The sequence below is a fragment of the Sapajus apella genome, unplaced genomic scaffold (assembly GCF_009761245.1).
Source record: "Sapajus apella isolate SASKATOON/1434 unplaced genomic scaffold, GSC_monkey_1.0 scaffold104, whole genome shotgun sequence".
Lineage (NCBI taxonomy): Eukaryota > Metazoa > Chordata > Mammalia > Primates > Cebidae > Sapajus > Sapajus apella.
The window spans coordinates 5,341,377-5,366,503 of record NW_022437044.1 but is presented as its reverse complement, the minus strand read 5'-3'; the positions used below and the strand labels follow the sequence as shown (position 1 = coordinate 5,366,503).

At 37.2% G+C, this 25,127-nt stretch overlaps 1 pseudogene; it reads left to right on the top strand.

Annotated features, from left to right (window-relative positions):
• Nucleotides 1-19,502: 19,502 nt before the first annotated feature.
• Nucleotides 19,503-20,602, top strand: LOC116536869 (annotated as a pseudogene).
• Nucleotides 20,603-25,127: the final 4,525 nt, after the last annotated feature.

The following is a 25,127-nucleotide window of genomic DNA, read 5'->3' as shown; positions in this document are numbered from 1 at the left end:
AGTAAGTAAGGAAGAGTTGAAGTTCAGTGATGAAAACACATTTCAGAAAAAAAAAACCATATACTTTAAATGAAAGACATAAAATTCCTTTTAAATTTGACCTAGAAACAGTGCTCCAAATGTAAAACTTGAAATAAAAATTAACAAAAATTTAGAACTAGTTATATGATGAGTGAATTTCATTTGGTTTCTATTGAGAGAAGAAAGGAGTCTATATAATCAAAATGCCTGCTTTGGAGATGTTAGAAAAATCTTTTCAGAAAATTCTATGTAAGACTGATATCATTTAGCTCTGTGTCCCCACACAAAATCTCATGTTGAATTGTAATCTTCATTGTTGGAGGGGAGGTCAGGTAGGAGGTGAGTTGATCATGGGGGTGGATTTTCCCCCTGCTGTTCTTATAATAGTGAGTGGTTTCTCACAAAATCTGGTTGTTTGAAAGTCTGTAGCACTTCCCCTCCACTCTCTGTCCTGCCAGCCATGTGAATATGTGCTTGCTTATTTTTTATCTTCTGCCATGACTGTGGTTTCCTGAGGCCTCCCCAGCCATGCCTCCTTACAGCCTGTGGAACTGTAAGCCGATTAAACGTCTTTTCTTCAAAATTACACAGTTGTAGGTAGTTCTTTATAGTGGTGTGAAAATGGACTAATACAGAGACTAAATTTTATTGGGGGAAAATTAAAAAGTGGATTCCTAATTGGTAGTTAGAGGACAAGACTACTCTATTTTAAAGGGAATTTAGACTTTTAATTATATATAGTCCCAGCCTCAGCTTGTAGCATTTATTAAATCATTCAAGACATCAAGAACTGCTCACATAATAAATTTTTTAAAACCAGAAAGAATTTTAAAAGTGCGATTTTAAATCTGTGCTTGTGAGATCTAGTTCTCCAATTCTCCATTTATAGAATTCTATTCTATAAATTCTTTGTGAATGCACCATCAGAGTGGCTGATAAAAATTTTAAAAAGCGTATTGATTGTTGTCACCAGAACAGTATGAAGAGTACTATAATGTTAACATAAAATTGCTTTAAGCTGACTTGTCTTTAAATCTGAATTAAATAATTTTTCTAACAATATTTATAAGTCAACGAATTTCAGTTTTCACTTTTCTTGTTTTCTTTCCTCTCCTCTCCTCTCCCTCTCCCCCCCCCTTTTTTTCTGTCTCAGCTTTTTTTTTTTTTTTTTTTTTTTTTTTTTTTTGAGACGGAGTTTCGGTCTTGTTACCCAGGCTGGAGTGCAATGGCGCGATCTCGGCTCACCGCAACCTCCGCATCCCGGGTTCAGGCAATTCTCCTGCCTCAGCCTCCTGAGTAGCTGGGATTACAGGCAGGCGCCACCATGCCCAGCTGATTTTTTGTAGTTTTAGTAGAGACGGGGTTTCACCATGTTGACCAGGATGGTCTCGATCTCTTGACCTCGTGATCCACCCGCCTTGGCCTCCCAAAGTGCTGGGATTACAGGCTTGAGCCACCGCGCCCGGCACCCCCTCCCTTTCTTTATCACTACCTTCCTTCCTCTTTTTCCTGTCAAATATATTACTCTACCAAATTGTTTCTATTAGCCACATACAACAATATTTAAAAGAATGGGATATAGACGAGATGGCCAACTAGACACATCCAGGAGGAACATCTGCCACCAAGGGACCTGGATATTGGGATGACTAGCACACCCCTTGAAGATCTTCAGAGGAAAGATATTGAGAGTGGATGGAGGAAAGTCACAGATGTTGGACTGGAGGGGGAGGAAGCTGGGCACCCTGCATGGGGTTACTGCACACCAGGATTCATTCCTGACCCCCAAAGACTTCTGGGAAAGGGATAAATTGAGCAAGTATGTGGCAACCTGCTCTCACTGTGGTCCTCTAGAATCTTGGAATCAGGATACCCCACAGCTCCCACAGACACTAGAGATGGCAGGGAGAGCTGCTTAGAGAAGTAGTAGGGGCAGAACTCCAGCCAGTGTGGAGTCTAGATGGTTTGGTGTGGGTGCATCTGCAGTGGATCATGGGCAGGAATGCACATCCTGCAAGGCTCACCTTGCTTCTCTAGGCTATTTCAGCCATAGAGAACTCTCTGACCTGAACAATGCAGGTCATCTTGCCCATTAGGGCCAATTGGACCTGAGCTCCCCTCAGTTGACTGACCTCTTCAGGGGCCCTAGCCTGACTGCACCTGCTTGCAGTGCAGCCTCAGATGCCCAGGTAAGGTGCATCTTGGGGACCCACATTATAGCTTCTGCACTGGCATATTGCACCTGACTAGTGGAGAGCTCCAGCAGAGTGACACTCATGCATGCATATCAGCCCACCCACACATTTGCCCTATAGCAGCTTCCCCCATGCCACTTTACCTGCATGCACTCACCCATGGTCAACCTCAAAATTGTTTTGCCACCACGTGTGCATGCAGATAGACATTTCCTCCCCTTCCTCACCAGCATGTGGGTGTGTGTGCACCCCGCCACACCGCTGTTGCTGGCATGAATGCACCTTTCCCCCACCACCACCATGCCATCATTGCTGTCAGAGTTTTTAGAGTTAAAGAGATTAAAGAGACTCACAGACCCCCACAAACCAGAGTTTTGCTTCTACGCTGACACTGACACTGGCACCAAACTGCATGGTGATCAGCAGAGCTGTCTCACTCAGTGTGTGGCCTCTGCTGCCCACATGAATGTGTGCACAGAAGGTGCCGGTCCTGCACCCACCAGTGTCCCACCACTGCGCCATTGGAGCATCCAACACAAAACTGTGCAAGGAGACCAGCGAACCTGCCCCTGCCTTGAGCAGCAACTGCTGCCTGCCTGAATGTACACACAGAGGGAAGGCAAAGTCCCTCACCTACCAGCACCCTGCCCCTGTGCCAACACCACCGCTGGTACAAATGCATGCACTGATGCTGGTGGGGCTCCACTTTCTGCACTGTGCTGCCATTGCTGCCACTGCAAACACTCACATGAAGGCTGGCACCCCTGAAACCACCAAAACCCACTGTAGCCAATAAGTGTGCACTTTGTTGCCCCGCTGCTGCTGCTGCTGCTGGAATGTACAAATGAAGACAACTCCTGCTGCCACCACTCTATGAAGTGCTTTGGCTGGAACGACCCATCAGAGTATTGTAAACAACAATCCAGGAACACATCAGGCCCTCCATTTGAGCAGTTCTTAACCTCAAGGGGCCAGAGAACAAAGTCCAGGACCCAATATAAGATCTATAGCATTAAAGCTTGCAGTCCAGGGGTACTGAGCTAAGACTTGGCCCCTCAAAATCTTCCAGAAACTAATCTAGCCAACTGACCCCATGTTATACCACAATCAAACCCACAAGTATATCAAAAAGGATAAAAGGAAAAAAGATTCCATCAGGAACAACAATTTATTTCAAAGATTACAGCAAGGTCAACCCACAAAGATGAAAAAGAACCAGCACAAGAACTCTCTGCTAACTTAAAATCCTGTGTCTTCTTCATCACACTAGCTCAGCAACAATGGTTCTTAACCAGGTTGAGATGGCTGAAATGACAGAAGTAGAATTCAGAATATGGACAGGAATAATGACCATCGACATCATCCATAGGAGAAAGTCAAAATGCAGTCCAAGAAATCTAAGGATCACAATAAAATGACACAGTAGCTAATAAACAAAATGACCATTATGAGACAGTACCAAGCTGATCTGTTAGAGCTGAAGAACACACTACAAGAGTTTCATAAGGCAAACACAGGTATTAACAGCAGAATTTACCAAGTTGAAGAAAGAGTCGCAGAGCATGCAGATTGGCTGTATAAAATAATTCAGCCAGAGGAAAAGAAGAAAAAATAATAAAGAAGAATGAACAAGTCCTATGAGAAATATGAGATTATATGTAAGAAGACCCAATCTATACTCCATTGGCATGCCTGAAACAGGGGAAGAGAAACCAAGCAACTTGCAAAACATGTTTTAGAATATTTTTCATGAAAAATTTCCTAACCTTACTAGTGAGGCCAACATTCAAATGCAAGAAATGCAGAGAACCTCTGTGAAATACTACACAGGAAAACCATCCCCAAGACACATAGTCATAAAATTCTCCAAGAATTAAATGAAAGAATGTTAAAGACAGCTAGAGACAAGGGGCGGGTCACCTACAAAGGAAATCCCATCAGGCTAACAGCAGAACTCTCCACAGAAACCCTACAAGTCATAAGAGATTGTCAGTCTACGTTCAACACTCTTAAAGAAAAGAATTTTAAACCAAGAATTTCATATCTGTCCAAACTAAGCCTCATAAATGAAGGAGAAATAAGGTCCTTTCAGAGAAGCAAATACTAAGAGAATTTATTAAGAGCAGTTCTGCCTTAAAGGAGGTCTGGAAGGGAGTGCTAAATATGGAAAGGAAAGACTGTTACCAGTCACCACACAAACACAATTAAATACATAGACCAGTGCCACTATAAAGCAACCACACAAACAAGTCTGCAAAATAACCAGCTAACAACTTGATTACAGGATCAAATCCACACGTCAATACAAACTTTGAATGTAAACAGGTTAAATATTTGAACTAAAAGACACAGAGTGGCAAGTTGGATAAAGAAGCAAAACTCAACGGTATGCGGTCTTCAACAGACCCATTTCACATGCCATGACACCCATAGGCTCAAAATAAAGAAATGTATAAAAATCTGCCATGCAAATGGAAAACAGAAAACAGCAGGTGTTGCTATTCTAATTTCATACAAAACAGACTTTAAATTAACAAAGATTTTTTAAAAAGGTGGGCATTACATATTGGTAAAGGGCTCATTTAAACAAGAAGACCTAGTTATCCTAAGTGTTTATGTGCCCAACACAAGAGCACCCAGATTTATAAAGCAAGTTTGTAGAGATCTACAAAGAGATTGTGATAACCACACAACAACAGTGAGAGACTTTAACATGCCACTGACAATATTATACAGCTTATCAGGGCAGAAAACTGACAAAGATATTTGGAAACTTAACACTTGACCAAATGGGCCTAATAGAAATCTACAGAAAATACATGATGTTTATCTGCATATGGCACATATTCTAAAATCAACCACACAATTGTGAATACAACAATCCTTAGAAAATTTAAAAAATGAAATCATACCAACCACACTCTCAGAACACAGCACAATAAAAATAGAAATAAATACTAAGAAAATCACTCAGAACCATCCAATTCAATGAAAATTAAATAATATGCTCCTGAATGACTTCTGGGTAAACAATGAAATTAGGGCTGGGACAAAGCCAAAGCAATGTTAAGTAGGAAGCTTATTGCACTAAACACCCGCATCAAAAAGTTGGAATGATATCAAATTAACAAACTAATATTACAACCAGAGGAACTAGATAAACAAGAGCAAAGCAACCCCAAAGCTGGGAGAATACAAAAAATCACCAAAAGCTGAGCTGAACTGAAGGAAATTGAGAAGTGAAAAATCACACAAAAGATCAATTTATCCAGGAGCTGGTTATTTGAAAGAATAAATAAGATAAATGGACAGTTAGCTAGACTACTAAAAAAAGGGAAAATATTCAAATAAACACAATAAGAAATGACAAGGAGAAATAAAACGAAACCCCAAGAGACACTTATGAATACCTTTATGCACAAAAACTAGAAAACCTAGAATAAATGCATACATTCTTGGAAACATACAGCCTTCAAAGATTGAACCACAAAGAGACTGAATCCTTGAACAGACCAATAATGGGTTCTGAAATTGAGTCAATAATAAGAAGTCTACCAACCAGAAAAAGCTAAGGACAATGTGGATTCACAGCCAAATTCTACCAAATGTGTAAAGAAGAAATCTTACCATTCCTACTGAAACTATTCCAAAAAGTTGAGGAAGAAAGTCTCCTCCCTAACCCATTTTATGAGACCAGCATCACCAAAACCTGGCAAAGACACAAAAACAACAGAAAGGAAGAATTCAAGCCAATATTCTTGATGAACATAGATGTAAACATTCTTAACAAAATACTACCAAATCAAACACAGCAGCACATCAAAAAGTTAATCCATCATAATCAAGTAGGCTTTATCCTTGGGATACAAAGTTGGCTTGACATAGGCCAATCAGTAAATATGATTCATCACATAAACAGAACTAAAAGAAACACATAATCATTTCAATAGCTGAAGAAAAAGCTTTCAATAAAATTCAACATTGCTTCATGTTAAAAACCTTCAACAAACTAGACATTGAAGGAACAAACTACAAAATAATAAGAGCCATGTATGCAAAACCCACAGCCAACATCATACGGAATGAGCACAAGCTGGAAACATTCTGCTTGATATCAAGAACCAGAGAAGGATGCCCACTCTCTCCACTCCTATTTCACAGAGTACCGGAAACCCGTGCCAGTGTAATCAGGCAACGGAAAGGAATAAAAGACACCCAAATAGGAAAAGATGTCAAACGCAATCCCATTCACAATAGCCACAAAAAGAATAAAATACCTAGGAAAATACGGCTAACCAAGGAGATAAAAGACCGCTGCTATGAGAATTACAAAACATTGCTCAAATAAATTGAAGATGACACAAACAAATGGAAAACATTCCCTTGTCATTGACAGAAAAAAATCAATATTGTCAAAATGGCCATACTGCCCAAAGCAATTTACATGTTCAATGCTATTCCCATTAAACTACCAATGACATTCTTCCCAGAACTGCAAAAACTGTTTTAAAATTCATATGAAACCCAAGGCAATCCTAAGTAAAAAGAAAAAAAAAAAAAAAAACTGGAAGCATCTCATTACTCAACTTCAAACTATACTACAAGGGCACAGTAATCAAAACAGCATATTACTGCTACAAAAACAGACACATAGACAAACGGAACAGAATAAAGAGCCCAGAAATCATGCTTCACAGTTAAAACCATCTGATCTTTGACAAAATTGACCAAAACAAGCAATGGGGAAAGGACTCCCAATTCAGTAAATGATGCTGGGATAACTGACTAGTCATATTTAGAAGATGAAAACTGGACCCTTTCCTTACATGATATACAAAAATTAACTCAAAATAGATTAAATACATAAATCTAAAACAAAAAACTCTAAAAACCCTGAAAGATAACCTAGGAAATATTGCATTTGACACAGGACCTGGCAAAGACTTTATGACAAAGTTGCCGAAAGCAATCGCATCAAAAACACAAATGGACGGATACAGCCTAATAAAACTAAAGAGCTTCGGTACACCAAAAGAAAGTATCAGCAGATTAAACGACAGAACCTGAGAAAATATTTGCAAACCGTGCATCTAGCAATGGTCCAATGTCCAGAATCTATAAGGAACTTAAATTACAAGCAAAAAACAAAGAACCCCATCAAAAAGTGGGCAAAGGACATGAACAGACACCTTTCAGACGAAGGCACAATGTGAACTACACACATAGGAAAAAATGCTCAGTATCACTCATCATTAGAGAAATGCAAATCAAAACAACAATGATATATAATCTCATACCAGTGACAATGGCTATTTCTAAAGAGTCAAAAATAACAGAGGCTGACAAAGTTGCAGAGAAGAAAACACTTATGCACTTCTGGTGGGAGTGTAAATTAGTTCAGCCTTTGCAGAAAGCAAAGTTTGGTGATTCCTCAAGGAATTTGAAACCAAACTGACCCAGCAATCCCATTATTGGGTATATTCCCAAATGAACATAAATTGTTCTACCATTATGACATACGCATGCATATGTTTGTTGCACGGCTATTTACAATAGCAAAGACATGGGATCAATCTAAATGCCCGTCAACAGTAGATTGGATAAAGAAAATATGATACATATACGCCATGGAATACTATGGAGCTGTAAAAAAGAATGAGATCATGTTCTTTGCAGAAACATGGATGGAACTTGAGGCCACTATCCTAAGCAAACTAACAAAGGAAGAGAAAACCAAATAATGCATGTTCCCTCTTATAAGTGGGACCTAAATACTGAATACATATGGATAACAAGAAGGCAACAACAGACACTGGGGCCTACTTGAGGGTGGGGGGTGGGAGGAGGGTGAGGATTAGAAAACTGCCTATCAGGTACTATAGTTATTACCTGAGTGATAAAGTAATCTGTACACCAAAACCTCACAAAATGCAATTTACCTATATAACAAAACTTCACGTGTAACCCTGAACCTACAATAAAAGTTAAAAAAATAAAAGAAATGCGTGTTCACTTTTCTTGAAACAATGCACTAGTCATCTAAAGATAGATAGTTTAAGTTATAAAATATAGTTTTCATGTCATACCAAATTTATCTGTGAAAATTATTTTTCTTAAAAATAAATGTGTAGCAAAAAATGTGTATACTTCTCAATATAATCTTTAAAATAATACTTTTCTCTAAAAATGTCTCAAATACTATGTGTATAGTGAATTACTGCAGAACGACACAAACATTGCTCAAATCAAGCCATTTTATTGTACTGATTGTTTTAAAAATGACATTTGCTGTAATGAAAGCAATCAAAAAGTTGTAGCAATAATTATGCTAGAAACAATTAAAGCAACAACTGTTTTCCAAAATTGATTTAATTGGAAACTGAATTTGAGAACTTGTTAAAGGAGGGAAGTAGAGGATAGAAAGTTTTTCTGATTATAATAGGTGGCATAGAACCCATATGGAATTGCAAAAAATTCCTGAATAATTTATATGTAACCTTTGTTCTGACAGCATTTCCACTTTTTCATTATATTTTTAGATGTCTATTCTAGGGGATACAATCTGATGATATTTAGTATCAAGCTTAGGGAAAAAATATTTAATAATATTATTGACTAAAAAATAAAAATTGGAATTGATTCAAGGCACTTAAGGAGCATTTTCCGAGAATAAATTTTACATTTGTTACTGAAACGAAGAACACACACTTTGGGTTATACAGAAGCCACATACTCCAAAATTACTCCTGGCTAGCCTTTGAACTTCTGATTTAAGTACCTAAGGTCCATTTTCCTAAGAATATTCTATCTTTAAATGAAATAATACGGCAAAAGACAGCCAAGTGAAGTTTTTAAAATAGTATGCAACTTTAACATTCTGACAATAGTGACTAAGTAAAATGTGGGAAAGGAGATTATTTATGTATTTAATATATGTACATGCAGAAAATTTATACATGTAAACTCCTATTTTTAAATTATACAGAAATATTTTTCGTATATTTTACCAGAAATTTGTTAAGGAAACATCACCATGTAAATGAAGCACTTATGTATTCTTTTTTAATTAATTAATATATTTGTGTATTTATTTTGAGAAGGAATTTTGTTCTTGTCTCTCAGGCTGGAGTGCAGTGGCATGATTGTGGCTCACTGCAATCTCTGCCTCCTGGGTTCAAGTGACTCTCTTGCCTCAGCCTCCCGAGTAGTTGGGATTACAGGCGCCTGCCACCATGCCCGGCTAATTTTTGTATTTTTAGTAGTGATGGAGTTTCGCCAGGTCGGCCAGGGTGCTTTCCAACTCCTGACCTCCGGCGATCCAACGGCCTCAGCCTCCCAAAGTCCGAGGATTACAGGCCTGAGCCACCATGCCCTGCCAGCACCTATGTATTCTTGTCTTAAATGTTAGTGACATTGTTATATATAGAACAGGTATATATGACAGAAGTAGAAAGCAAGTATGTATACTATAAGCACTTTAAGGAAGTATTGTAACAAATTAACAATGAGAAATGACAAATACATTTTTCTTATCTTTTTTTTTTTTTTGACGGGAGTTTCACTGTTGCCCAGGCTGGAGTGCAATGGCAGAGTATCGGCTCACTGCAACTTCCACGTCCCGAGTTCAAGTAATTCTCCTCCCTGAGCCTCTCTGGTAACTGGGATTACAGGTGTCCACCACCATATCCGGCTAATTTTTGTATTTTTAGTAGAGACGGGGTTTCACCATGTTGGCCAGGCTGGTCTCCAACTCCTTAGCTCAAGCGATCCCCCCACCTTGGCCTCCCAAAGTGCTGGATTACAGGCGTGAGCGTGTGCCCGGCCTTCTTAGCATTTTAAACAGACTGATAGTGAAGCTTATGAAAATGTCATCTCTATAACAGCTATAAAAATCCATGACAATAGCTCATGAACTCTGTTTAGCAGGGTAATAGCAGTTTCAATTACTTGCCTTTTAAATGTTGAATGTCAAATCTGAACAGTGAAACAGTCAAACTGTCACAAATATATATCATAGGCATTTTTTCTTATCATGTTAAAAAGTATGCAAATGTCACACGGCATTCCTCTTCGTAGAGCTAATGCTGATTCTTTTTCTTTAGTATAATAAGGTTTTTCAGAGTGAAAGTTGCAGAAATGAATGCTGTGTTTAAATGCAATTTCTCTGGGATTGTTGAAAGAAAAGAATCTCCAAGCTGTTGGTGAATTCATTTATTGATTTTGTGTTCTTTTTCTAAAGCATATGAAGAAGTTAGGAAGCATTTACTCTGTTGTATTGTGAGAGGAAAATTAAGATTAGGAAAATTATTCAGCCTCCAAACAAATGTCTCAATGCAGCACCCAGTATGTCCTAGAAGGAATATGTCTGATGCCTCAGATACTAATTATGTGAAGAAAAATGATATGAACATCTAGCTTGTTTTAGGCTTGACCAAAGTTCTGTTAGGTCCTAGGAACTTGAGCTGAGGTCATTTTCACTCCCAATGGGACTACCTCAATTTTTGTATTTCTAAGTGAAAAATAAAGAGATTTCAGTGTTTTTAATAACATTAGAAGACACAGAAATGGAGAGAGATAAGACGGAGCTGGGATTCCTTTGGCTTTCTTTATACTAGTTTTGTATTCAAGTCACGTTATTGTCATTAAAATTTTTAGCAATTAATGCACAACCTATAATCTCTGCTTCTCTGGAGGCTGAAGCCGGAAGATCCCTTGAGCCCAGGAGTTCTAGACCAGCCTGGGCAACAGAGTGAGAATGAACTCCCTAACTCCAGGTCAATTACCACTTTGATCCAAACTACTTTTTTAAATAACATGTGATAAGTCATAAAAATTTGCTCAGTATTACAATCTTTCCTGAATAAAACCACCAGAGAATGTGGAGAATGAATACTCCATTGCCAACAGAGTCCATAATAGGTTTTATTCATCAGTAAACTGACTCCTATCATGATTGCAACAAGTGAGCTAGGTTTGTAAATTTGTAAATGAACATTTGTGGATTGTTAATGTTTGTGTTGATTGTTAGTGTTTATGTTATAAGAACTATGCTGAAGTCCAAAGACATAACTTCAGTCCTGGTCCTTAAGCTCTCAATCAAATGACTTTTAATATATTTTCTGAAAAGCGCTGGTTTTTCACTTCTGTGTCTCCTAGTTTGTCTCTTGTCCTGCTTGCCCAGGAAGTTATGTTATAATACTAAATGTGTGACAATCTTTTTACTATTGCTCTTATTATAATTATAATTATGCAAGCTGAGATTTATAAACAGTGATTGATACAGTGTTCAGAATGGAGAGATGCATTTAAAAATGCATTTTTTAAAAGTCATAAATAAAAGTTCTATAGTTGTGAAGTTAAAAATCATCAATCTATATAGCACTATACATTTTTTTCATGTTATGAAGGAAAGTCCTTCAGCATATATAGCTTTTTTAATTAAAATTTTGACTAAATTTAAAAACATACCTGTTATAGAAATTTCCCATTGTTACAATGTCACAAAAGTTTTCTATGGAACATTTTTTTTTTTTTTTTGCAATCCTAGATCAGCCCCTTATTTAAAAAATATCCCAACACCATTTATTAAATAGGGAATCCTTTCCCCATTGCTTGTTTTTGTCAGGTTTGTCAAAGATCAGATTGTTGTAGATATGGCATTATTTCTGAGGCCTCTGTTCTGTTCCATTGGTCTATATATCTGTTTTGGTACCAGTACCACACTGTTTTGGTTACTGTTGCTTTTTAGTATAGTTTGAAGTCAGGTAGCGTGATGCCTCCAGCTTTGTTCTTTTTGCTTAGGATTGTCTTGGCTATACTGGCTCTTTTTTGGTTTCATATGAAATTTAAAGCAGTTTTTTCAAATTCTGTGAAGAAATTCGATGATAGCTTGATGGGGATAGCATCATTCTCAGCAAACTAACACAGGAACAGAAAACCAAACACTGCATGTTCTCACCCATAAGTGGGAGTTGAACAATGAGAACACATGGAGACAGGGAGGGAAACATCACACATGGGAGACTGTTAGGGGTGGGGGTCAAGGGGAGGGATAGCATTATGAGAAATACCTAATGTAGATGATGGGTGGTTGGGTGCAGCAAACAACAGTGGCATGCGTATACCTATGTAACAAACCTGCACGTTCTGCACATGTATCCCAGAACTTAAAATATAATAACAATAAAAAAATAAAAATATCAGTGGGATGGAAATTGTCGAGATATTGAGATATTCATTTTCAAATATCTTTTTTGATTTTCTGGAATCCTTACCCATTTTTTTGTTGTTGTTATTTACCTGACCATGTTTAAAGAAATAAGTAGACAAAACATATATGCACTTGTTTAATTTAGCCCCAATTAGTTTTTCTAAAATTGAAGATATATTTTTCCTTTTCATTCATTCCCATGAAATAGAAGATCAATTAAAACACACAAGAATGTCAGAGATTACTTAAATAACAAATATAGATATCTTGGGTTTCTTCACTCAGGACAGTTTCCTGTTCAAGTAGCTGACCTTACACACAGAACCTCAGAGGAGAAGCAACCAGATGTGTATCAAAGGACCTTAATTTACAGATGTAAGGTAAATAACTCACCATATAGTTCACTCTGTTTAGGGAACGACTAGAACGATTAATAAGATTATTAATAGTGTCTTATTATGTGAAACTTGTCTCATTACTGGGAGAGTACTCAAATGCTATATTTATGAGTAAAAAAGTGAAAATATTTCCTTGTTTTAAATACAATTATTTATTTAAGCAATTATTAAGAAAATACAGCAAATTGTTAAGCAAAAGAGCCTTCATGACAATGCTGGTTCTTCTGGCTTGGGAAGAGTTGTAGCATAATCAGAGAGCCTATGTTTTACTATCATCAACTTCCCTTGTGTACTCCGGACAGCCTCAAAATTATGCAGCAATCACATCTCTCAAACTGTATTTTCTTAAATCAGGCACAGAAACTCATTTTGATGAGAAAGTAAGAGGGCCTTGTGCAGAAGTCTTTTCTTTTGTAAAGCAGTACAACCAAGTTTAGGGTTTGACCAAACAACACAGAATATAGCTATTTCAACAGACATTTTAGAGCCTGCTGATCTATCAAAACTCTCCCTCCTTCCCCAGGCCTCACCTCTACCCCATACGCAGAGTTAACTCTGCTTGAGAAAACATCTAGTCATTCTCCCTCAGGACCACACTTGAAATACAAATGACCCAGAAACAAATTGTCTATTTTCAAAAGCACTAGAGATGTGTACCTCTCAAAGAGAATGCTAAGAGATTTAGATTTCATACTGAAATATCAGCCTTTTGCCCTTTTTCTATCTTTATTGGAATTGGGAACGATTTCCCACTTTGTTTTGGTGACCATTTTTCATTTGCTCATAACGACCCCAATGTAATGCTGCTTCCCCTTTTCAGCTCTATGCTGAATAATTGCAAATTTGAAAACTTGCCTTATTTTTCTATTTTTTATAATTCTTTCCTCAGATATGTGGGTCTTCTCTGAACTGTTTTCAAATTCTCTTTTACTTACAAAGTCTTAAAGATTGCTTGCTTATCTCTCCAGAGTTTGCCTAGGGATGAATAAAATTGAGGGGCAGCTAATATGGGCTATGCTTTAAAATGTATAAAATTATTATATTTTTATTGTGGTAAAAACAGCCAACTTGAGATTGACTCTCTTAACAAAATTTCAAGTGCACGATACAGTGTTTTAAACTAGAAGCATAATGTTTTACAACATATCTCTAGAACGTATTCATTTTGCATAACTGAAACTGTATAAATGTTGACCAGCAACTGACCATTTCCCCTTACTCCTTCATCCGCTGATAAACACCATTCTATAATGTCTCTATGAATCTATTTAACATACGCTATGTAAGTAGAATCATGCAGTACTTGTCCTTCTGTGGCTGGCTTCTTTCAGTTAGCCCAATGCCCTCCAGACTTATCCATGTTGTTCCATATAACAGGATTTTCTTCTTCCTTACGGCTGAATAGTATTTTATTGTTTATTTATATGACATTCTTTTAATCCACTCATCTATGGTTGGACATTTGATTTGCGTTGTTTTCACATATTGGTCGTTGTAATAGTGTTGCAATGAACATAGGAGTTCTAATGTCTCCACAGGATTTTGATTTAAATTCTTTTGAATATGTACTCTAAAGTGGGACTGCTGGCCAAGTGCAGTGGCTCATGCCTGTAACCCCAGCACTTTGGGTGGCTGAGATGGGTGAGTCACCTGAGGTCAGGAGTTTGAGACCAGCCTGGCCAACATGGCAAAAACCCATCTCTGCTAAAAATACAAAAATTAGCCAGGCATGGTGGTGCAGGCCTGTAATGCCAGCTACTTGGGAGGCTGAGGTAGGAGACTCACTTGAACCCGGGAGGTGAAGGTTGCAATGAGCAGAGATTGTACCATTGCACTCCAGCCTGGGTGACAAGAGCGAAACGCCATCTCCAAAAAAAAAAACAAACAAACAAACAAAAAAAAACACCCAAAAAGTGGAATTGCTGGATCATAAAGTAGTTTCATTTTTAATTATTGAGGAACATTTATACTGTTTTCCTAGCAACTTGCACCATTTTACACTCCCACCAACAATATACAGGAATTCCAATTTCTTCACATCTTGACCAACACTTATTATCTTTTGTATTTCTTTTAAGTAATATTCATTCTAACAGGCGTGAGGTGATATCTCATTTTGCTTTTGATTTACATTTCACTGATAATTAGTGATGTTGATCATCTTTTCATATACTTATTGGCCATTTGTATGTCTTTTGTTGAGAAATGTCTATTCACATCATTTTTCTGCTATTGAGTTATAGGAGTTCCTTACATATTTTCAATACTAGATCTTTATCAGATATGTGGTATGCAAATATTATCTCCTATACTAAAGGTTGTCTTTTCTTCTGTTGATTGTTTCCTTTGCTTTGCCGAAGCTTTTTAGTTAGATGTGTGGTTCCACTACTTTATTTTTGGTTTCTGCATGTGCTTTTTGTGGTTTCTTTTATTATTTTATTTATCAGATGTGTACCACAAATCTGTATGCTAGAAGTTGTTTCAGTTGCTGGGGATACAATAGAGAACAAAACAGACACAATCATGAAGTTTATAATATTCTGGGACTTCACATTATTGTTGGTTTTAATGTTCTTTCTTTAAAAAAGTGAAGTTGGCGATTCCATTTTGCTTTGTTACCCATGTGACCTAGTTGCCACTCCCCATCTTGTATCTGTGGTGGTAGTTAACTGGAGGAAGAGAAAGATACCACCACTAAGGTTGGTTGGAAATAGAGGATGGTTGAAAATAGACTGGCAGTAGTTGGAAGCTAGGATTATGGAGTGTCTGAGGGTCAGATTCCTTCACCTTTGACACTCACTGGCAATCTTTTTCCATTACTAAACTTAAACATTAGTGTGGTTTCTGAAATTATTGCCAACACAGTCAGAGAGAAAAACATGCTTTTTCCAAAGGGGAAAAATATGCATTACAGACACTCTTTGTACAGGATCTTAATGCTGCTTCCTGTAACGATTGCTCCAAGCTACTTGGAGACACCATACTGAGCATCTCAGTGAAAACTAGCATAAGGCACCATGTATTTTTTAAAAAATGTTGTTTTGCCAATATTTTTAAAATCTGTTTGCAAAATAGAAGAACCAAGAATAAAAATTGATGCTTTAGCATAGGCTTTTCAGAGTAGAAGAAGGTGCAAATGCAGTCAGCAAACATTTGATTTTAAAACTTTGCTTTTTTATTAAAGGGAAATATGTATTCCAATACATGAACAGAAATATGACTAAAACATATGTAGAAACCTAGCTTCCTCATTCATTTTCTCTGATATAGAGAAAGAAACAGGAGTGGATATTATATATGTATATATATATATATAAAATACAGTGGAATGGGACAGATTTGAGAAGAGGAGAATGTGAAAATTCTATCTGTAAATCATTCATTTAATCAATTAATTACTGAAGCAATATTTATTTAAAATTAAGCATAGCATTTTACCTAACTGAAATACTCACTGTAGAAGAAAACTAGATGGATCATCAAGTGTAAAGAATAAGAAATTTGAATGATTGAGGGGACACAAACAATTATAAAGTGACAGAAAAGATAAGGTCATTTCATTTAGTCATAAATGCTTTCAATAAAATTAAACAAGATAAGGGATTACTTTAAATAAATAAGATGTTTAGGGAGCAAAGGCTACAATCCAGTGAGAGAGTGAATCATGCAAGTACCTGAACGAGGCTCAGTGCAGTTGACATGGTAAAGACTGGCAAATAACATAATAGTAAAAAGCCATTTATTTGAGATACTGTCAATATCTAGTCAACTATAGGCCTTGGTTTTTGTTGCAATCATTTAGAAAGGAATAATTCTTTGAAATAAGAAAAGAAGATTCATAATGTGCAGCATGGTTGTTAGACTCAGAGCCCAAGCCTCAAAGCATACCAGATTGTACTTGAAGTAGATACCAGAGAAATATGGGACTCACACCCACCACCCACAATTCTGGTCTTTCTATTAATGGCTTTAATCTTTCTCTGCTTTCTCCATTGTCAAGAGCCTTGGTTCTGAAAATTCTGGCATCTTTTTAAGTTGAAATCCTGTTTATTGAAACCTCTCTCTTTTTTTTTTTTTTTTGAGACAGGGTCTTGCCCTGCTGTCACCCAGGCTGGAACACAGTTGACACAATCACAGTTCACTGCAGCCTTTACCTCATCAGCCAAGCAATCCTCCCTTCTCAGCTTCCCAAGTAGCTGGGACACCAGACATGCACCACCATGCCCAGTTAATACATATATATATATATATATATATGTGTGTGTGTGTGTGTGTGTGTGTGTGGTTGGTTTTTTTGTTGTTGTTGTAGAGATAGGACCTGACTATGTTTGGTGCCCAGGCTGGTCTTGAACCCCTGGACTCTGGTGATCCTCTCACTTCAGTCTCCCTAGTGCTGGGATTACGGGTGTGAGCCACCACTCCCAGCCTTAAAACCACTTTTATTAATACTAATGCTAATAATAATAACACCAGCAGCCTCTGACATTTATTAGGTATTTATTATATGTCAAGCACTGTACCTGGCACATTTACCCATATTATTTCATTTAACTTTTACAACCTTCATGGAAAAGTAAGTGTCATCTCAATTTTATAGATAAGAAAGGTGAAACTCTGAAAGATAAGGTAATTTACCCCAAATCTAAATAGCTAGTAAGTGGCAGTATCGAAGTGTTCCTAACTCCAAAGCCCCTGTTCCTTCTTTATCACCCTCCGTGTCTTCTTTTTTCAGCTCACTTCTCAGTTGGAGACAAGAAATTAGGATGATATTTGAGCAATGATACAAGAGGCAATCAAACAACTCTGAAAAGGTGATAAAGTAGGTGTATTGGTTTGAAACCCCAGGACTAGTGACGCATAATAGCAGCAGAGCACCAGGGTTCCTCCCACGGGACAAAATATGACTCAGACCTAGCATTTCCAAAGGCCAAAACCAGTCATAGAAGGCAGCCCAGATAGGTCCATTCTTTCATCTAACAATGCACTAGGGAAGCCTGGCATCATCAACAAGGAGGATTGACTAGGAGCCCTAAGAACAATAAGCAGCCAAAAAAAGTGCTTTCTTTTCTTGCAGGACTGAGAATTTCCTTCCCCCACTAAGAGATACTGAGAGGACAGAGGAAGAAGGACCTTGCAAAAGCAAATGCTGTGGCCCAGAAAGTCTCTGCTTCACCTTCTCAGAGACCCAAAGGAAATCATGAGACATGGGTAAGGAGATCCCACTCCAACAAGGGTCCTGGCCCAAAAAGTTTTCTCCATCCCCCCTAGGTAAGGCAGACCCTTCCAAGACAAATACCAAGCCAGAGAACCCTCCTCCCCACCACAGGCCTCACGCTTTCTTCCCCAGCTGGGATACAAAGTGTCAAGCAGATACCATTGACAGGAAGAGCCCAGCCACAGTGGATGGTCATTTTCAGAAAGTCTCTTTGTCCTTATGGGCCTGAGAACACCCATCTATACCCAGAGACACAAATACAGCCAGAAGACCTTGTTAGGAATTCTCAGAAATCAGTAATATTATTAAGGAAACCTCTTCCTCCCAGGGGACCTGGGACTCACTTTTCCCACTGAAAGACACTGGCCAAGGAAAATCCCTTCTGCAACTGTAGCCATTGCTGTCACGGACAAGTAGGAGATGAGTATCACATAAACTGAGAAAAACAAAATAACACAACAGAGGCTCTGAAAATATGCTGTCATTGAAACCACACTCCAGAAAAGTAGACCAGAATCTGCATACTGAATATAAACAGAATGAAGACCTGATGAAATTAAAGACATAAATAGACCCAGAGTCTGCCGACATGATACAAGAAATATTCAGGATACAATCGAAAGTCACTGGTCATACTAAGAATATAGAAAATTACAACCTGAATGAGTAGAGACAATCAACTGATGGCAACACCGAGATAAATCAGATGTAGTTAATTGCTGAATTATCTGATAAGGATTTCAAACCACATATCATAACAGTATTTCAGCAGGGCATTACAAAGTCTCCTGAAATAAATGGAAAATAGCAAATTTTTGAAATGAAATAAAAGTTATTTAAAAAATCAAAATTATAGGAAGATATATTAACAGAAAGAAAACTTGGATGAGCTGTAAGTGAAAGAAGCCACTGAACTTGAGGAAAGATCAACAGTATTCACCTATTGTGAACAAGAGAGAAAACAGGTTTTTTTTTTTTTTAAAGAGCCTCAGTATCCCATGGGACAATAACAAAATAAATAAAGATTTGCATCTTTGTAGCACCACAAGAGAGAAGGGCTGAAAGACTATACAGAGAAATAATGGTTTAAAGCATCCCAAACTTGGTGCAAAACAATTCAGAGATTCAATAATATGAATGTACCCTAATTAGATAAAATCAAAGAAGTCCACATTTCATAATTAAATTTCTGAAAACTAAAGACAAAATAAAATATAGAAAGCAGATAGAGAAAAATAATGTATTGCTATTAGGAGAATACCAATCTCCTAATGATAGTGAAGTTCTCATCATAAATTATGAAGCCAAAATCTAAAGTGTCATAAGATCTTTTTTTTGGTGTCATCATTTTTGGAAGAACTGAAGAAGGTGCTCTTGGTTCTGCACAGCCAGCTGCAATCCATTGAGGAACATGCCTCCGAGCTACCATTGTGCCTGGCCATTTATAGGAATGCTTCACCTGCATGGTCGTCAACCCATCTGACCAGTTCTTTGAGGACGAATTGGACCCATTCAAGGTGCTGAAGGCAGGTGAGAACTAGGAAAAAGTAGCCAATGTGGGTGTCATTGTGATTCCTGGGGCCAAGGGCTCAGGCCATGGCCCAGGCCAACTCCAAAGCCACAGACGAACAACTGTGTAAAGAGTCTCAAAAAGACAGCAAGAATTCACTTCCCACAAAAGTTGGCATGGTTGACAAGAGGAGACACAGTGCCCATGGAGGTTGAGAAAGAGTAATAAGGTGAATTGGAGGAATATCCAATCAACAACTTCAGGGTGAATGGAAAATAATTGAGATAAGATGGGAAAAGCAACCACCTCATGAAAGAAGATTTGAAAAGGTTGAAGGAGGAAACTTTCATTAGACAGATCTATCATTGACCAACCTATTCGAGGCTGTGTTGGCCTTGGAAGAAGTAGAGGGGCTGCCAAAGTGAAATGGGCCAAGGATATTGATTTGATTTTCATGACAAATGTGAATTTGATAGGCATGGTGGAAAACATAGATCTGGCCTGAAGCACAAGGACAAACACGGAGGTAGCGGATCTTACAACTGGGAAAGGGTAAAAGATAAATTAACTGACTTGGATTAATCAAATATGACTAAGGAAACACCTGAAGGTGAAGAACATCCAGTGACAGACACTGAAAATGGGGAGAAGGAAGTTGAAGAGGTAAAAGAAGAGAGACCGAAAGAGATGACTTAGGATGAGTGGAAAGCTATTCAAAATAAGGACAGGTCAAAAGTGGAATTTAGTATCCAAAAACCAAACAAATGTACTGATTGATGGGCACTGGAAGAACAGATGTGCTCTTCATAAATCAAAGAGTGAAGAGGTTCATGCGGAAGATTTGGTTAGGGACCATCATTTTTGGAAGCCAGCAAATAATGTAGTGTCTCAGCGGGAGATCAATTTTGGAGACCTTGGCCCTTGAGGATGTGGTGGGAGGGGAAGACAAGGTGAATGTGTGGTGGACCTTGGAACCATAGCCGCATGATTGACAAGTCAAGTGCTTCTGTTCCTGATCTGGATGACTCAGAGGCAGTCCCAGCTCTGGCTTAACTGAATGGAATAAGACAACCATGGTTCTTGGTGGAATTCCCACTTCAATGCCTTTGCATACTTCAGGATCCCAAACAATAAAGAAATCATGTTTTAAAAAGGCTGTCATTCACACAATTAAAATCTAAGGATTGAATTGTATTTGTTTTAAAAATAAACTTCTCTCATTACATAAAATTAACAAATATAGTAGTCAGTTTTGTACTTAGAAATATATTGGTAGCTGAGATGTTTTTATAAATATCAGAGATTATGCATTCTTTATAAATACTTTAGTATTGCTGCTTGAAAATATGCATTTTCAAGCTTAAAATATAGGTGTGAAATGTGTGTACCAGTTTAAAGCTTTCATTTCATTTATGTTTTTTTTAAATTTAAAAATTTTTCTGGTTACATAGTAGGTGTACATATTTATGGGGTACATGAGATACTTTGATACAGGCATGCAACGTGAAATATTCACATCAGAGTATATGGGATATCCATCACCTCAAGCATTTATCCTTGTTATTACAAACAAACCAATTATGGTTTTTTAGTTATTTTTAAATCTATAATTAAATTATTTTTACTATAGTCACCCTGTTGTGCTATCTAATACTAGGCATTATTCATTCTTTTATTTTTTTGTACCCATTAACCAACACCACCTCCCCCCACACCAATCCCTGCTAACCTTCCCAGTCCCTGGTAATAATCCTTCTACTGTTGGTCTCCATGATTTCAATTGTTTTGATTTTTATATCACACAAGTAAGTGAGAACATGAGATTTTTGTCTTTCCGTGCCTGGCTTATTTCATTTAGCATAATGATCTCCAGTTCCATAGATGTTGCGTAGGACAAGATCTCATTCTTTGTTATGGTTGAATAGTATTCCATTGTGTATATGTTCCATATTTTCTTTATCCATTCATCTATTGATGGACACATAGGCGGCTTCCAAATCTTAGCTATTGTAAACAGTGCTGCAGCAAATATAGGAGTGCAGATATCTGTTTAATATACTGATTTACTTTCTTTTAGGTATATACCCAGCAGTGGGATTGCTGGATCATATGATAGCTTTGTTGTACCCGACTGAGTCAAAGAATGTGCCACACTCTGAAATTGAATTATGAGTCCTTTATTATGCCGGCGAACGAGAAGTGGCTAACACCCAAAATTCTCTCTGCCCCTAAGAAAAAGTTAGGTGGTCTTTTATACCCTAGTTTTAAAAGCAAATTTTTCACAAAAGCAGAGTAAGCAAAAAGTTAAAAGATAAACCAGTACATGAGAAATAAAACAGTGCCAGGTGCCAGGGTAAAGCTGTCATGAAAGACATACAACTTATAGATAATGGGGACTCTGGGCGCTCGACAGCACCTGCATTCCCAGGCTCTGCTGGTGCCCCTTAACTCGGCCTCTTATCAACAAATGCATTCCTGGAGGTGCTCAGTGTCAGCCTGCCCCAGCTACATAATATCGTTACATACTTAATGGTGGGAAAATAACTAAAATGAAGAAGCTAAGATGGAGTCTGTCCAGCTCAACAAGCTAACATAAAGCCTGAACAGCTTTTAGTCTGAGAAAGAGAGAGTTAGTTTTAGCTGGCAAAAAGCAGGTTATCACAGCTTCGTATTTAGTTTTTTTGAGTGACCTCCAAACTGTTCTCCATTGTGGCTGTACTGATTCACATTCCAACCAAAACTGTACAAGGGTTTCCTTTTCTCCACATCCTTGCCAGAATTTTTTATTCTGGGTCTTTTGGATATAAGCCATTGTAACTGGGTGAGGTGATGTCTCATTGTAGTTTTTATTTGTATTTATCTGATGATCAGTGATGTTGAGCACCCTTGCCATATGTATGTCTTTTGTTGAGACATTTCTTTTCAGATCCTTTGGCCATTTTTCAATTGAATTATTAGACTCTTTTCCTATGGAGTTTTTTAAGCTCCTTATATATTCTCCTTATTAATCCCTTGTAAGATGGGTAGTTTGCAAATATTTTCTCCCATTCTGTGGATTGCCTCTTGAAGTTGTTGGTTGTTGTTTTTGTTTTTGCTTCTGTGTGGAAAGCTTTTTAACTTGATGTGATCCCATTTGTTCATTTGTGCTTTGGTGGCCTGTGCTTGTGGGGTATTATTCAAGGAACTTTGCCCAGATCAAGTCCTAGAGAGTTTCCTCAATATTTTCTTGTAGTAGTTTCACAGTTTGAGGTCATAGATTTATCTTTCATTTATTTTTAAGTGCTTTTTCGATATGTCAAGGGATGCGTTTCATTCTTCTGCATATCCATCCAGTTTTCCTAGCACTATTTATTGAAGAGACTGTCTTTTCCTTGGTGTATGTTCTTGGCACCTTTGTGGAAAATGAGTTCACTCTAGTATTTGTCTCTGGGTTCTCTATTCTGTTTTTTTGGTCTTTATGTCTGTTTTTATGCCAATGCCATGCTGTTTTTGTAAACATAGCTCTTCAGTATACTTTGAAGTCAGGCAATCTGATTCTTCAAGCTTTTTTCTTTTTGCTAAGCATAGCTTTGTCTATTCTGGGTCTTTTGTAGTGCCATATAAATTTTAGAGTTCTTTTTTTCTATTTTTTTGAGGAAAGTTGTTGGTATTCTAATAGAGATTGCATTGAATCTGTAGATTGGTTTGGTTAGTATAGGCATTTTAACAATATTGATTATTTCAATCCATGAACTTGAAATATCTTTTCATCTTTCAGTGTCCTCTTCAATTTCTTTCATCGATGTTTTATAGCTTTCATTGTAGAGAGATTTCACTTCCTTGGTTAATTCCTAGGTATTTAATTGTATTTGTTGCCATTGTAAATGAGATTACTTTTTTATTTCTTTTTCAGATTGTTCACTGTTGGTATATAGAAATGCTGCTAATTTTTCTCATTTATGTTTTTTAATAAAGGATTTAAATATTCTCCCAATTACAAACTGGTTTTAAATATTGAACATATCATTTTTAACACCTGCTTTGCATTTTCACACATAGTCAACTGGCACATGTTAAACTTTGATTTAATATTTTTTTTGGAGGGAAAATATTTTTTTCTTTTGTCATGATATCCAGATACATACATGTAGGTAAACTAAATCTTTAGGTTCAGAAATATCAATACCTGATCCAATTCAAAGCACATTGGTTTAATAACTCTTGCTTCTTGTGTGGTTCATTAGATTCAAATTATAATTGATTTACAATTTCAACTGTGCTTACATTTCAAATGTGTGACTTTCCCATTTTAAAAGCCAAAGCAACCCATTGATATAATTTCTGTGTGTGAAAATTTCCAAAATCAAAATGGTACATCCGTAATTGATAACTCTTTAATCGTTCCTTTTTCTAAAAGACGAAAAACAAAAGACACTGATTAGAATGATGAGAAGGAGAATATTTTAATTTTTGGAATTTGGAAGGCAGACAGTTTTACTTTACAAGGCTGGAACAGCAGCACCACTCATGAACTATAAACCAAAAGTCTTTACTGTTTCTGAATGTCTTATATTGCTATTATTTGGTCATAAGTTGATAGATGAATATTTGTTCCACAGAAAGTAATAATTATTTTTCCTCTTCCTCCAGTAGAAAACTAGGTTAATAATGGATTCCTTTAATGGGAGCATCACTACCTATTAAAACATATACAGAGACGATAATGAATAAAACAGATTTTTCTAGGAAAAAAACAATGTCCCAACAATTTGAAAGTGCTGAAAGAAAGGAATTGTTAACCCCAGATTCTATATCTAGCAAAACTATTCTTCAGAAATGAAGGGAAAAATAGAAACTTTATCAGATTAAAGAAAACTAAAAGAATTTGTCCCTAGCATACCTACTCTTAAAGCATAAAGGATGTTTGTCAAACATTAAAGGAGAAAAAAGAAATAATCTTGGATCATTGAGAAGGAAGAACAACTGAAAGATTATAAATATGTATACATGAATGGACTATTGTTTTTCTCATGAGTTTTAGAAATTATATCAAATATATATATATATATATATATATGACAGGGTCTCTCTTTGTCACCCAGGCTCTCAGTCACCCAGGCTCAAGTGCAGTAGTGCAATCATAGCTCACTGCACCCTTGAACTTCTGGGCTTAAGCAATCCCTTTGCCTCAGCCTCCAGCATAACTGGGACTACAGGCCCATGCCACCACATTCGTGTTCTCATTTTGCAACAAATTTTAAATGTACTCTAACTTATATGATTGCTTTTATCACTTGATTTTCAATTAATACAGAATGACAAGTGGTGTTTTTCTTTATTTTCATTATTGCTCCAGCCCACTCAATGGCTGTTCATTCAAAAGAAGGTTTTATTTCATTTTTTTTGGTGTTTTTTGAGATGGAGTCTCAACCCTGTTACCCAGGCTGGAGTGCAATAGTGAGATCTCGGCTCACTGCAACCTCCACCTCCCAGGTTCAAACGATTCTCTTTTCAACTTTTAATGAATATTTGTAAATGGTAGTTAAGTCTTTATTAGGCAGAGCAGTAATATGGCTCTGCCTAATTAAACTGTAACAAC